Source organism: Sorex fumeus, unplaced genomic scaffold (assembly GCF_029834395.1).
Source record: "Sorex fumeus unplaced genomic scaffold, SorFum_2.1 ptg000095l, whole genome shotgun sequence".
NCBI classification, from domain to species: domain Eukaryota; kingdom Metazoa; phylum Chordata; class Mammalia; order Eulipotyphla; family Soricidae; genus Sorex; species Sorex fumeus.
The window spans coordinates 16,980,420-16,995,105 of record NW_026606152.1 but is presented as its reverse complement, the minus strand read 5'-3'; the positions used below and the strand labels follow the sequence as shown (position 1 = coordinate 16,995,105).

Below are 14,686 nucleotides of genomic sequence, written 5' to 3'. Positions count from 1 at the left end.
AGCATCATAATAAATTATATTTTTTAAAAAATATAAAAAAAGTTCTGTTACTGAGTGGATTCTGTATGTTTGGAACCTGGGAAGTATTTTCCTATGTAAGCTACATTAAACATGATATTTATAACAGAAATACCATCTGCAGTACTATTCACAATAGCCAGAAGAAACTATGGTATACCTACACAATTGAATACTACGCAGTTGGCAGGAAACTGACATCATGAAATTTGCTTATAAATGGATGTACAGGGAAGAATATCATGCTCAATAAAATCAGTCAGAAGGAAAGGGGTATACTGATTGGACTACCCCATTTTTTGGATATAAAAAACCAGAATATGAGATTAATACCCAAGGATAGCAGAAACACAGGCCAGGAGAATTGGTCAATGGTTTGACGCTTGCCACAAGTGCTGAAGGCGAGCATTTGGAATAAAGAAGGGACCGCTATGACAATGATAGTTGGAAGTGATTACTCTGGGTGAGAACTGAGTCCTGAAAGTAGGTAAAGAAATAAACGTGAGAACCTCTTCCTCTCTCTATTACAATCCATAATAGCCAAAGGATGTGTGTGTGTGTGTGAGAGAGAGAGAGAGAGAGAGAGAGAGAAAGAGAGGGAGAGAGAGAGAGAGAGAGATGCCTGCAATAGTGTAGAGACAGCAGGCTGTCAGGTGTGGTTTGGGCTTGGGACAGGGAGTCGTGGGAGAGAAACTGGGGACATTAGCAATGGAACTGTATACTAGTGGAGGTTAGGTGTTAAAATATCCTATGATTGAAACTGAGTCATGAAAAGGTTTGTAATATGTGTCTCCTGCAGATTCAATACAAAAACATTATATTTAGATTCTACCACCATGACTAACCTATGAATTTGCTGAAATTTATTTTTATCACCTTGGCTGGGGTCATTGCATGGATGTCTGTGTGGTAAAACTTTTTCATTTTATGTGGACTGAAGAGACAAAAATAATAGGGTTGGGACTTCTGGTGGAAGGAGAGAAGAGCACAAAACACCCTGTTGACCACACCTCAGCAGGGTCACCTAACTTGCGTGATGACAGACCTCCTTCACTGATTTCTTCTTTTGTAATGTGGAAAAATGAAAAGACTTTGCAGGCTGACAAGGGGTTGTCTCCTCCAGTTCTCACTATTTTCCTTTCGATCAGAATTGTTTAAAGATTATTTGAAAAATTTGGAGCTTAATGATTTGTTCTCATATATTTCCCCTACATGGTGTCAGTGGGCATTGATCCAGGAAGGCCAGCATGAAAAAGTTGAGGTGTATGTCTTAACCACCAATGCCAACACTACTGTAAGTATGGAATCCAAAGTACAATAGTAAAAATTCAAAATGTGTTTGTCAAGGAAATCAGTGGGAATGCAGGGAGAAATGGGTAATTTTTTGGTGGAGGGATGCAGACACTGGTTGTGTGATTAGAATTGGAATATTGTATGACAAATCTCCAATATAAATGACTTTGAAAATCAAAATTGCCTAAATTTTTAAAAAAGGAGAAGTCAACTTATGTCTATATTTCAAGAAGGCTTGTCTTGGCAAATTTTGGCAGGGAGACCATAGTTGGTAGAGAGAGGGAGAAAGAAAGGGACAGTTGACAGTTGGGAAGGGAAGCCTGGATATCATGGAAGAGATGAAAGCTGATCTTAGAAGATTTGGAGCCATCAGAGTTTAGAGAGTTAAATGGTGAGAACATTGCAGTTTAGATACTTAAATAGTGAGATTGGTTTCAGTCATCAGCACTGTATACATAGAAAGAGTTCAAAGACCTCACAGATATTCAGGCTATAATAACTAACAAGGGAAGCGTTTTTTTCCTGAAGCACTATGTAAGAATAATATATTGCCAGGAAGAATGATAAGAAGTTGTTTCTCTTTTTCACAGATTAATACATTAGAGATGAAAACTTGTATACAAAGGAATCTATGATCTTGTCCTGTTGCTCTGTTTTCTTGTCATCATTCCATTCTCCCCCATGACCCTACCTAATCAGGGCTCTCCACATTTCTCAGCAGTGTCACCACATAGCCTCAGAGCATGTGGTAACTGCAGGTAGCTCACAGCTCTCATGTTTGCCCCCCATCCAAGCCAGAGCCATCCTTCTGAAACCAAGGATATTTGCTGAAGGCCAGTTCTTCCTTGAAATGGCAGTCATGGTTTACCTCTTCTTAATCATTGAGTATACATATTTAGATGAATGTCACTATACTAGTGATAGGTATTTTCCAAACTAAGAAAAGCATAAACATTTCCCTTTCCCCCACGAATTTTGGGCTAGTTATTTTCTGTCCACTGCTAATTATATGTGATAATAAGGAAATAGATCTGAAGTAAAAACAAGTACATTTGTCAATTTGGTGCCATGACTAGTCAGACTGAGTATAAGTATATATTTCTAGAAAAAAAAAGCAGAAGAAAAGGAGTTGGTTGCTAGCAAAGATTGCCAAACCTCTGCCAAGAAATCCTTTGAAAATAAAAATTCTGACTATGGACTGAACATGATTGCCACTCAATGCCTCTTTTGCAGATCACAACACCCAAAAGGAGAGAGAGAAAAAAAGGGAATGCCCTGCCACAGAGGCAGGGTGGGATGGGGGGGATAGGTGTGGGAGGGATACTGGAATACATGGTGGTGGAAAATGGGCACTGGCGGAAGAATGGGCATTTGGTCATTGTATAATCAAAACCCAAGCACAAAAATTTGTAAATGTACAACTGTACATCATGGTGTTTCACTAATAAAAATTTTTAAAAAAATAAAGTAAATATTTTTTTTGTCTGCGAGAGATCAGCAGATGGGAACATGAGTGAAGGCAAAAGATTAAATTGGTTGACTTTTATTTTTCCTTGAGTATATTAATTTGATTTTGGAGTCAATTTATATGAGAGTTCATCAAGACACAGAAATTTTTAGCGCTTCTCTTGTTTAAAAGTATAGTGATACACCATATCTCTATCTCACATTCTTTTTATTTCTGATAGTTTGACACAAAAGATACGTCATAATCATAGATAAATGTAAATTATTTAAATACTTTTTTGATTATTTAAAATTACCTTATAGAATTACATTATAGAATTTCATAAATTTTAGGATTATGCAGAATCAACTTGCATGTATCATATTACACTCACTACTGAAAGGCCTACTCTGTCATTCACCATTGTTCAGTTTTTCCACTTTGATAACACCTTTCCATCTGGTAAGTAAATAGTCTCATAGTTCTAAAGTTTGTTTTTATTGCTTTGAAAAGATCAAAATTATGTAATTTTCAACATTGGCTGAAACTAGAGGATATCATGCATGTAAAGTTAGCCTTAAGGAAAGGAACAGATACAGAGAGATTTTTCTCATATGTGGGATGTAAAGACACACAGCAAGGTAGCAACAAAAGTTCAAGAGCAATGTAAGGGGAGAACTGATCCACACAATTGGGTCAGGGGATTAGGAGGGAAGGATTCTGGGGGATTGGGGGAGAGGGAGGGTTTGTTCTTTGAGAGAATGAGGAGTGTCATGTTGGAATTATGTGTATGAGAAACCATTGTTAATTGAATTATATATCATAAAATATAAATAATGTTTAGAGGTTTGTCTGTCTCATTTTATTCTTTTAATTTGTTTTCTCCATATTCCACATATGCCTGAATTTGTAGGATGCCTATCTTTCTCTGCCTGGATTTTGTCAATAAACATAATTTTCTCATGTTATACATTTTATATACAAATAATAAGAAGATTTCACTTCATACAACTGAGTAGTATTCCATTGCTTTACCACCTTTCATTTTCAAAATTTGTGGTTTAAAAGATACAAATATTGGTTTTAACAATGCTGTGGGGTTTTAAAAGTTTTAGTTTAGTGAAACAAAATATATTTTATTGAAAAACCCTTAGAAACTTGTGAAACAGTTGTAGGGTGGAATGGAATATATGTTCAAGTGAGAACAGTCATTTAACAAAACAAGCAAAGAGAGACATAGAGAAAGGAAGCACGGTATTTCTTCAAGGGAAAACACAAGTTTGAGGAACAAGCCCACTCTGGTAGTATAGGAATAAGAACTTGGATTGGTATGAACTTAACTTGTGCACTTTAGGGGAGAACCTGAGTGAAACTATTATAAGTACGTTCAGGATCATGATACACTGGAGTCTGCACTTGGAGTGAGGACGGTAGAGAGTTCTTTGGGGAGACCGGACTATTGAGAACAGTAATATTATAACATTAATGATAGTATCTTACCGTGGGATTCCAAAAAATCTGTAACAGTGGCGTCAGAAATGATAACATTCTTAGGTATTTGGGTTTCCTGTGGAAACAACGGGAAAGCTGAGTTTATGCTCTGGATGCCTCCGCCTGAAACAAGGTCAACAAGTCATGAATGAAAAATTTCAAGTTAAATGGATCAAGGATTCTGATCCCAGTGGAAGGCTAGCTTTCGGGTGGACAATTTCTACTGATGGCCTGATGTAGGTTCTGATCCTGGGATACGTAACAGAAAGGAGGTAGTGACAGGTATCCTCAGAAGTGAAGCCTCTGAGACAGAATTCATTCATGCCAACTTATGGGTTATCAATGTTTGCTCATGGCTGCTACCATTATAACATGCCATTCAATGGTTCTGTGGTTTCAATTTACTGTGTCAATGTAAAGATGAAGTTTCCAAATGGAAGGTAAAAATCTGAGGCACTCAAGATGATGAATTATGGGGAGGGGGGGGGGAGCTGGAGCTATAGTACAGCAGGCAGGGCATTTGCCTTGCACACGGCCTACCCAGGTTAGATTCCCAGCATCCTGTATGGTCCCCCCAAGCACTGTGAGGAGTAATTCCTGAGTGCAGAGCCAGGAGTAACCACTGTGCATCGCCACGTGTGACCCAAAAACGCAAAGAATGATGATCTGGGATTGATCCTTAGCATTGCAAACGGCATTATTTTTTAATTTTTAATTATTTTCTTTCTTTCTTGCTTGCTTGCTTCCTTGCTTGTTTTTTTGTTTTTTGGGTCGCACCTGGCTATGTATAGGGGTTATTTTTTATTTTTAAAAAAACTTATAATTTTACCTTTTTACCTGTGGTTTAAAAGTAAATCTAAAATATTTTAGAATAAATATATGTGAAGAAGAATAAAATTCACGGGAACTATTTAGTGTTCTTAATGATACAGGAGTCAGAATTTTGAGGTTAATTGTATGGGTATTGCATGAATAATTTTTCCCCATTATGTGGACTGTCTTTCGATCATGGTCACCATTTTTTCTGAGTTGCAGAAACTTCTTAGTTTAATGTAGTCTCATTTGTTTATCTTCACTTCCTCTTCCTTGGTCAGTGGTGTTTCATTCTAGAAGTTTCCCTTAGCTTTAATTTCATGAAGGGATCTTCCCACATTTTTCTCCATATATCTTAAGAATTCAGGTATGATAGTGAGGTCTTTAATACATTTTATTCTGAGTTTGTGCCTGGCACTATAAAGAGGTCTGAGTTCATTTTTTTTGCATATTGCTGTCCAGTTTTCCCAGCACCAGTTGCTAAAGAGACTTCCTAGCTCAACTTCATATTTCTTGAGCCTTTAAGAAAGATTAGGTAATAATAATCTGAGGGCCAGCTTCAGGATATTTGACTATATTCCATTGATCTTAGGCCTGTCTTTATCTGAATATCATGGTATTTTGATTACTAAAACTTTGTAGTAGGGTTTGTAGTTGGGGAAGGTGTTCCCTTCTTCTTTTTACCAAAGATTGCTTTAGCTCTTCATGGGAGGTTATGGTTTTGTATGAGTTTCAAGAGTGTTTAATCTATTTCTTTGAAATATGTTATGGGTATCCTTATAGAAAGTGCATTAAATCTTTATAGAGCTTTGGGGTGTATTGCCATTTTGACAGTGTTAAACCTCTCAATCCATGAGCATGGGATGAGATTCCATTTCCTCATAATACTCTCTTATTTCCTGAAGTAGTGTTTTGTAGGGTTTTTTTTTTTGGTATAGTTCCTTAACCTTTTTAGTTGATTCTATTATACTCGATTTTCTGAGGTATTATTGTGAATGGGATTGTTTTTCTCTATCTCTTTTTTCTCTTTCATTATTAATATATGGGAAAGCTATGTAGTACCAGATATTGATTTTGTAATATGCTACTTTTCTAAACAAATCTGTTGTTCCCAGGAGCTTTTTTGTAGATTCTTTGAGATTTTATAAGTATAGTATCATGTCATCTCCAAATAGTAAAATCTTGAGTTCTTCCTTTTTTATATGGATGCCCTTGATATCTATTTTTTTTTTAACGAAATCATATGGCAAGTACTTTAAGTACTATGTTGAATAGGAGTGGTGAGAGTGGGTAACTTGTTTTGTGCCTGATTGTATTCTGGGATTCTATTTCATTGATTTCTGCTCCAAGCCTTTGGTTTTTCCCCCTTGAGAATAATGCTTGCTGTGGGTTTGTGGTAATTTGCTTTGACTAGATTGAGGAAAGTACTTTCAACTCCAATTTTGTTGAGAGATTTTCATCATGAATGGGTGCTGGATCTTATCAAATGCTTTATCTACATCTATTGATATAATCATATGACTTTTATCTTTATTTTATTGAGATGGTGTATTCAGTTGATTGACTAGAGAATGTTAAGCCATCCTTGCATCCCCAAGATAAACCTACTTGGTCATAGTGTGTGATCTTTTGTTGAGTTTCTGGATTCTCTTTGCTGGTATTTTCTTGAAAATCTTTGTATCTGTATTCATCAAGGAAATAGGTCTGTAATTTTCTTTTTTTGTGGTATCTCTATCGATTTGAGTATTAGGGTGATCTTTGCCTCATAAAAACTATTTGGGAGTATTTCTGTTTCTTCAATTTCTGGAAAATTTTAAAAATGTTGGAAGCAGTTCCTCTTTAAAGGTTTGAAGTAGTTCAATATTGAATCCATCTGGGCGATGGATTCTGTTTGCAGGTATATTTTGACCATCATTTCAATTTCCTTGTTAGTGATAGGTTCAAGTATTCCAAATCTTCTTGGTTCAGCCTTGGGAGGTAATGGGAATCCAATAATTTATCAATTTTTTTCAAGATTCTCTCATTTCGTGCTGCAAAGATTCTCAAAATAATCTCTGATGATCCTATGGATTTCTGTATTTTCTATTAGGATATTCCCCTTTGCATTTCTGATTCGATTTATTAGAATTCTTTCTCTTTGTTTCATTGAGAGGCTTCTCATGGTTTATTGATCTTATTTATTTTCTCAAAGAACCAGCTTTTGCTTTTATTGGTCTTTTGGATTGTATTTTGGGATTCTAGCTCATTGATGTCTGGTACAAGTTTTATTATTTCCTTCCTCCATCCTAGTTTGGACTACTTTTCTTGGTCATTTTCCAAAATCTTGAGCTCTAATTTATTCATGTAGGCCCTTTCTTTCTTCCTGATGAATTCTGGCAGATCTATAATCTTTCCTCTTAACACTGCTTTTGCTGTGTCCCACAAGTTCTGGTAGCTCGTGTCCTCATTCTCATTTGTTTCTGGAAACTTTTTATTTCCTCTTTGATTTCTTCTCTAAGCCAATGGTTGTTCATTACTTCCCTTAAAGAAAAGATTTCCTTGCTGAGCTTCAGTCTGTTTGATCTATGGAGAAGTGACAAAGAAGTGTTGAAATCTCCTTCTAGTATTGTGTTGCTATCAATGTTTTTCTATAAGTCAATTAGAAGTTGTTTTTAAGTATTTTGCTGGTCTGTCATTAGGATCATATACATTGAGGAGGGTGAGTTCTTTCTGATGTACATATCCCATGATCATTAAGAAATGTCCTTCACTGTCTCTGATAACCTTTAGCCTGAAGTCCATGTGATCTGATACTAGTATGGCCACTCCAGCTTTGTGGAGGTCATATTTTCTTGAAAACTTGTTTCCCACTCTTTTACTTTTAGCCTATGGGTGCTTTGATTGTTCAGACGTGTTTCTTGCAGGCAGCAGAACGTTGGTTTCAGTTTTCTAATTCATCTTCCTATTCTGTGCCTCTGAATTGGCACATTTAGTCCATTGACATTGAGAGAGATTGTTGTGATGGGGATTTGTGCTCTCTTTATGTAGAATTTTTGTACTCGTGGGGATTGTCTTAGCTTAAAGTAGACCTGGTCATTCTTCTTGCAACAAAAATATGGAATGCTTTACAAGTTTGCATATCATCTCTGTGCAAGGACCATGCTCATCATTTTATCATTTCAATTTTAGTAAATGTGTTAAACTTAGTAGGAGTTAATTTTTCCATATTTTTCTCTTCTTATTACATTGAGTGTTGTCCTTCCTCACTCCTATGGCAGACAATGATTCCTAATCAAGGAATGTATTTCAAAGCAGCATGATTAAATAGATTTAGAAATTTAATGTCCCAGAAAGAAAAATATGCTTTTTACCATATTATCTTTTACCATACCCTGGGCATCAGTTTTACAAAATAATTCTTTTGGAAGATGGTATATGAGGTTGTTTAATGTCGTTCCCTGAAACCTTAATTAAGACCATTAAACTAGAGCCTTTTGCTGTTCTCACCTCAGTCCCCTATACATCTCCAGGAAAAGGTGGATGGTGTTGTCTGCACTTTGACCACCTTGAATGTATGTAGGATTTTTCTCCTGAAGGATGAGGTGAGAAGCATATTGATGATTCCATTCCACCTTATTACAAGTTCAACTTGAACGTAAGGTGAGAATCATGTGGCTCTTATAAAGGACAGAACAAAGGGTCTCAGTGAAGTTTAATGGCCAACTCACATTAACAACATAGATGACTCATAGTAACCTGTGTGCATCTTTCTGTATAGTCAGTTTCATATCTACTGATAGTGATTCTCAGTAATGACACATGGTCAAAACGGATCTGTAATTAAAAATCTAGTTCTCTGAGCAGAGTGGGGTGTCTGACGTGATTGAACAAGTGTGTAGTAATTTATTACTAAGCACATAAGTATTTTCAATGATGTGTATTTTTCGATCTAAAATTAATTCCAAATATGTCTAAAACAACAGTCTCCTGACCTCGCACCTGGCTTTCCTCACTGGGGACCCTTGGAGGTGGCGGGGTGAGATTCCCTCACCGCCCTGAGCAGAGCCCCGGCAGCTGAAGACCTCTGCAACCAGCCATAGGTACGCTTAAGACCACTCTTCCCAAGCTTGAAGGAGCCTCATGCATGAAGGAACTGGAAGAGGAACCCAAATGTGCGGGACCGAGGGATGAGATCTCCATGGCTTCTCAGATTAAGACTGTGCCCCCTCCTTCCAGATCCCCCATCTTCTAGTAATTAAGTGTTACAACCACGAACTACCCCTGGATCCATGTAATGCCATCAATAGACAACATCCAGAGACTGGATCTTATTTAGAAGACAGCAACTCTGATTGTCCACTTCTCACTCTCAGAGAACCTGGTAGGCTTCTGCGAGTATCTTTCCCGCATGGTGGAGTCTTTGTTTCTGGTCACTGTTTCTTTTGAGGTATAGAAGCTGCTTAATTTAAGATAGTTCCCTTTGTTTATCTCTGTTTCCAGTTGCTTGGCAAGTGGCGTGTTATATTTGAAGATACCTTTTGCTTCAATGTCGTGGAGGGATTTGCCGACCTTGTCATCGCTGTACCTGAGGGATTCTGGTGTGATGTTGAGGACTTTGACCTATTTTTATCTGACTTTTGTGCATGGTGTTAGGTAGAGGTCTGAGCCATTTTTTTTTTTGCATGTAGCTGTCCAGTTTTTTCTGCATAGTTTGTAAAAGAGGACTCTATTGCTCCACTTCACATTTCTTGCTCCCTTATCAAAGATTAGATGATTATATATTTGAGTGTGTGTGTCAGTATATTCAATCCTTTTCCATTGGTCTGCAGCTGAGCCTTTGTTTCAGCCCCATGCTGTTCTCATTATTATCGTTTGTAGTAGAGTTTGAGGTTGGGGAAGGTGATGCGTCCATCGTCTTTTCCCCAAGAATTGCTTTAGCTATTCGTGTGCGTTTGTTGTTCCATGTGAATTTCAGGAGTGCTTGATCAATTTCTTTGAAGAATGTCATGGGTATCTTTATAGGGATCAAATTGAATTTTTACAATGGTTCTTGGAGAATTGCCATTTGGCAATGTTAATTCTCCCATTCCATAAGCAGTATATAAGTTTCCGTTTCCTCGTGTCCTTTTTAATTTCCTATTGTATAGGTCCTTTACCTCCTTAGTTAAGCTGATTCCAAGGTTCTTGATTTTCTGAGGCACGATTGTGAATGGGATTGCTTTTTCATGTCACTTTCTTCTCTCTCATTACTTGCATATAAAAAAGCCATAGACTTTTGGGTATTGAGTTTATAGCCTGCAATTTTACTATAAAAGTCTATTGCCTCTAGGAGTCTTTTCGTAGAGATTTTAGTATTCTCTGAATATAGTATGATAACTTCTGTGAATAGTGAGAGATTATTTCTAACTTTCATACATGAAAAACCCTTAATATCTTTTTCTTATCTATTTTTTCTTCCAAATACTTCCAGTACTACATTGAACAGAAGTGCCAAAATGAATTTTTACTTAGCACATTCTGTCTGTAAATTTCTATGCTACGAACGGTGGAAGAAACAGTGATATCTTAGTAATTTACAAGTAAATTATGAAGACAGATAATTTAAAAGAATTTCTTTGTATAAATTTCCAAAATGTGTAGCTTTTATTAAATATATTAAGAATAAATCGTAGGTCTTGATTATACCATGAAGATTATTTTCCTTTAGAAGTTACCCTTCTAAAATGCAAGAAAGAGACACATTTTGAAAATGTTGATTATTCATTCATTCATTCAATGAATATTTGTTAGTCTGGTTGTGCAGTGCCTGCAGGAAGTCAACCTGTACCCTCAGGTGAGTGCATCAACAGGCTGATGGTGTCTTCATGCTTCCCGATAACCTCAAATGGCCACTGTGCCTCTGGCTGGCTCCCAACAACTCAGGACTACGTTTCCCGAGAAATTAAACTCCCGAAAGATATGTGGGAGCCATGTTAACAAACCACCCCTGGCTCAGCTATACAAGCTAATGCATTGGTCTTGTTTCAGAGACCCATAGACAAATCTGGAACATATCAACAGCCACAGTTAACCTTGGACCTGCAAAAGGCTGAACACACTAGGGTAAATCGGAGGGAGGCAGGTTAGTTTGGTGCCCACCCAACCAGATCCCAGTGCAGCCCCTTTCTCCAAAAATACAAAATCGCCACCATGCCCTCCTCTGGTTTCCACCGTCTGAGGATGGCTCTCACTGAAACATTACAGCTGAAAATTCGGATATGTGTGTTTTGTGACTGAAATCTCCAGGCTTTCTCTGGGCAGGATGGGCATCCAACACCCACTGCCCTGTACTTATGGAAGCCTCAGCAGTCATTTCCATACCTCAAAGCTACTCCAACCTTAACTTCCTGATAAAAATGCTAAATTCCAACAAACATGATGACCTCTTAGTACCTGTATGAGACCCTTAATGCACAAAATAAATAGGAGACAGAGAGAAAGAATTAAAGATCCTGCCATAGAGACAGGCTGGGAGTGGGGGTAGTTTGTTGGGGGATGGTTTTAGGGAACCAGGAATATTGGTTTTGGGAAATGTACACTAGAGGAAGGATGGAAGTTGGATCGTTGTATGACTGGAAGCAAATTATGAATAGATTTGTAATGGTCTATATCACAGATATTCAATAAAACATTAAAAATACTGATGGAACTTTAAAACCCAGCATAACTATTGTTGTGTTCTCTGTAGGAAAAAAATGTTACTCACCTGTGTGCCAATAACTTGTAGAAAGCTAAACCCAAAGATATATCAATGACTGTCTTTGGCATGAATACAGTAATTGCAGCTATGTTATGTTTTAGAATCAGTTCGTGGACAAGACGTCAAGAGGAGCAGTGGCAAAGTGCATCAATGTTGAATGGATAATGTTTCAGGAGCTTGCAAGGGAGATGGGAAGATTTGGCATGAGAAAAGGGAAGAAACAGAAGAGTGAAGTACTAATAAGTATCATGAGAAAAATGCAAGGGAGGACATTTCCTGGCAAGTGTCACACTCTGTTGAGCTTTTGGTGAGGATAAGTATTAGAAAGTATCTTTCCCATTTAGTGGTAAAAAGGTTACTTTGATGGGTATATTTAAAATTTACTTTAACGATTAGAATCACTAAGAGATACACAGTTACAAAGTTGCTCATAATTGAGTTTCAGTCATCTAATGTTCTAGAACCTTTCCAGTATATTGGGGCATTTTTGAAGGAATATCCCTGGTGCGAAGACTAGGGCATCTGAATCTTAACACATTTCACCAAATATATGATCTGTACTCACATGATTTACACTGTCTCCCCTGCTCTTTGATTTATGTTTTCATGCAATATTTCCTTGTGAAACTCACCTCAAGTGAGGCTCCCTATTTAAGACAAGTACATGTTTCTGGGGCATTACATATTTTTTGGTTGCTGGGAGAGTCTCTAAAGCAATGCTCAGGAGGTGTACGGGCCATACAGACAATTCTCAGAAAACGTGGCCATGGTGCTTGGGGTCCTCCGAGGCTATACAGCCTTTGATACTCTGGCAATCAGGTGCTGCTGGGAGTCAAATTGAGTGCATGTGAGACAAGTTCCATAAGCACTACACTATCTCCTGCGGCCCTGGGTATTAGATTTATGTCAGCATTCTGAGGTCCTCCCTTTTGTCAGAAAGCAGAGACTTGTGCAGGAGAAAGTGGAAGGGACTTTAGGGTTTAGCTAGGTTGACTGAGTGGCTGGTGATACCATTAAGATTGGAACATAAAGTAAAAATAAAACAAGAGCCCCGTGCCTTTTCCACTGAACTCGACACCCTCCACAGGGGGACACCTGCGGGGAACACCTGCAGCAGCTCCTTGGGACTGTCCATCACCTAATCAGCCCCTCCCCCCCAGGTGGGTAGGGGGAGTACAAGCCAGGTTCACCACTCCTCACCCCCAGTCCCCCGCGTTTTCCTGCAGAACTGGACACCTTCCAGAAGGGGACACCTGAGGCAGCTCCATGGGATTTTCCATCGCTCTTCCTACATTCCAGGATCCTGGGTGGGAGTGACCCTGGGATGGGCCAGGGGCGTGGCCACCATATAGGGAGTGTGTCCTCCCAGAAGTGGGCGTGGCCTTCTCCTGGGTGGCCAGCCGCAGTTATATTTCCCAATCTGGGCACTCAGGACTTTCATCTCTCACTTTGTCGCCTAATACCGACTGAAAATGTCTGAGCACCTCTACTAGAATACAACATTCCACTCGCCTACTCCATTTCTAACAAAATACCTGTATGAAATATGCTGTAAAAGCTCAAAACTAAAAAGTACCTCCTCCAAAGCGCAAATCTCCACCACAAGGAGAATATGAAGAAAAGAAACATCCTCAATCGAGGTTGTCCACAATTGCGCTCTCATTTATAAAGAATTCCAGGATAAAATGCAGAGGGTGTTCAAGGATCTACTCAAAGAATCAATGGAAGAGATATCCAATGACTAAAATAAGAAATGAAAGAAACAATAGAACAGAGATCCAAGAAAATACAGGAAGAAAAGAGAACAGAATTTTAAAAAGCTACAAAAAGAAGAGTCACAAATAAAGGATTCAGTGGATGAAATTAAAAAGTCAGTAAGTGCCCTTAGCAATAGGATAAGTGCAGCTGAAGAGAGGATCAGCGAGCTTGAAGATGAGCAACAGAACTCCCACTGGGAAGAACAAGCAATAGGAAAAGACCTCCAAATGGCTCTAAGGAGAATCAGAGACCAAGGGGATGACGCCAAGAGGAAGAACATTAGAATCATTGGAGTACCAGAAGGACAGGGAAACAACCCCAATGAAAAAGCTAGAGTAAAAGAAACCATTGCTGAAAAGTTCCCAGAGTTAAGGAAAGCAGACATCCAATTCCAAGGAGCCAGAATGGTATCAGCTAAAGGAGACCCCAGAAAAAACACTCCAAGCATATCATAGTAAGAACGATGGATGCTGTGAACAGAGACACAATATTACAAGCAGCAAGGTCAAAGAACGAAATTACATACAAAGGAGCACCCCTTAGATTCACAGCAGACCTATCAGTGGAAACCCTCCAAACCCGAAGGCAATGGTTGTATATAGTGAAAAAATTCAAAGAAATGAACGCCTCACCGAGAATACTCTATCCAGCTAAACTCTAACTCAAATTTGATGGGAACGATACACTACTTTTTAGATAAACACAAGCTCGGGAACTTCATACACTCAAAACCAAATCTAAAAGAAGAAGTAAAGGGGCTCCTGTAAGATAAGAAGGAAAACACGTGTAAATCAACTCCTACAGGAAGATGGCACAAAACCCCATGACAATAATCTCCCTTAATGTCAATGGTCTAAATGCACCTACCAAGAGACACAGAGTGGCAAAATGGATTCAGGAACTGAAACCAGCATTCTTCTGTCTACAAGAAACTCATCTGAACAATCAGAGCAAACACAGACTCAAAGTGAATGGACGGAAAACAATCCTGCAAGCAAACAGCTCCCTCACAAAAGCTGGGGTGGCCACACTAGTATCCGACAACATTAATTTCAGGCTGAAAAAGATTAGAAGGGACAGCGAAGGCCACTTTCTCTTCATCAAGGGATACATTCCACAGGAAGAAATCATACTCTTAAATGTATACG

The 14,686-nt window shown here is 38.3% G+C and overlaps 1 pseudogene; it reads right to left on the bottom strand.

Annotated features, from left to right (window-relative positions):
- Positions 1-8,150: 8,150 nt before the first annotated feature.
- Positions 8,151-8,244, bottom strand: LOC130040973 (uncharacterized; annotated as a pseudogene).
- Between the last annotated feature and the right edge of the window lie 6,442 nt (positions 8,245-14,686).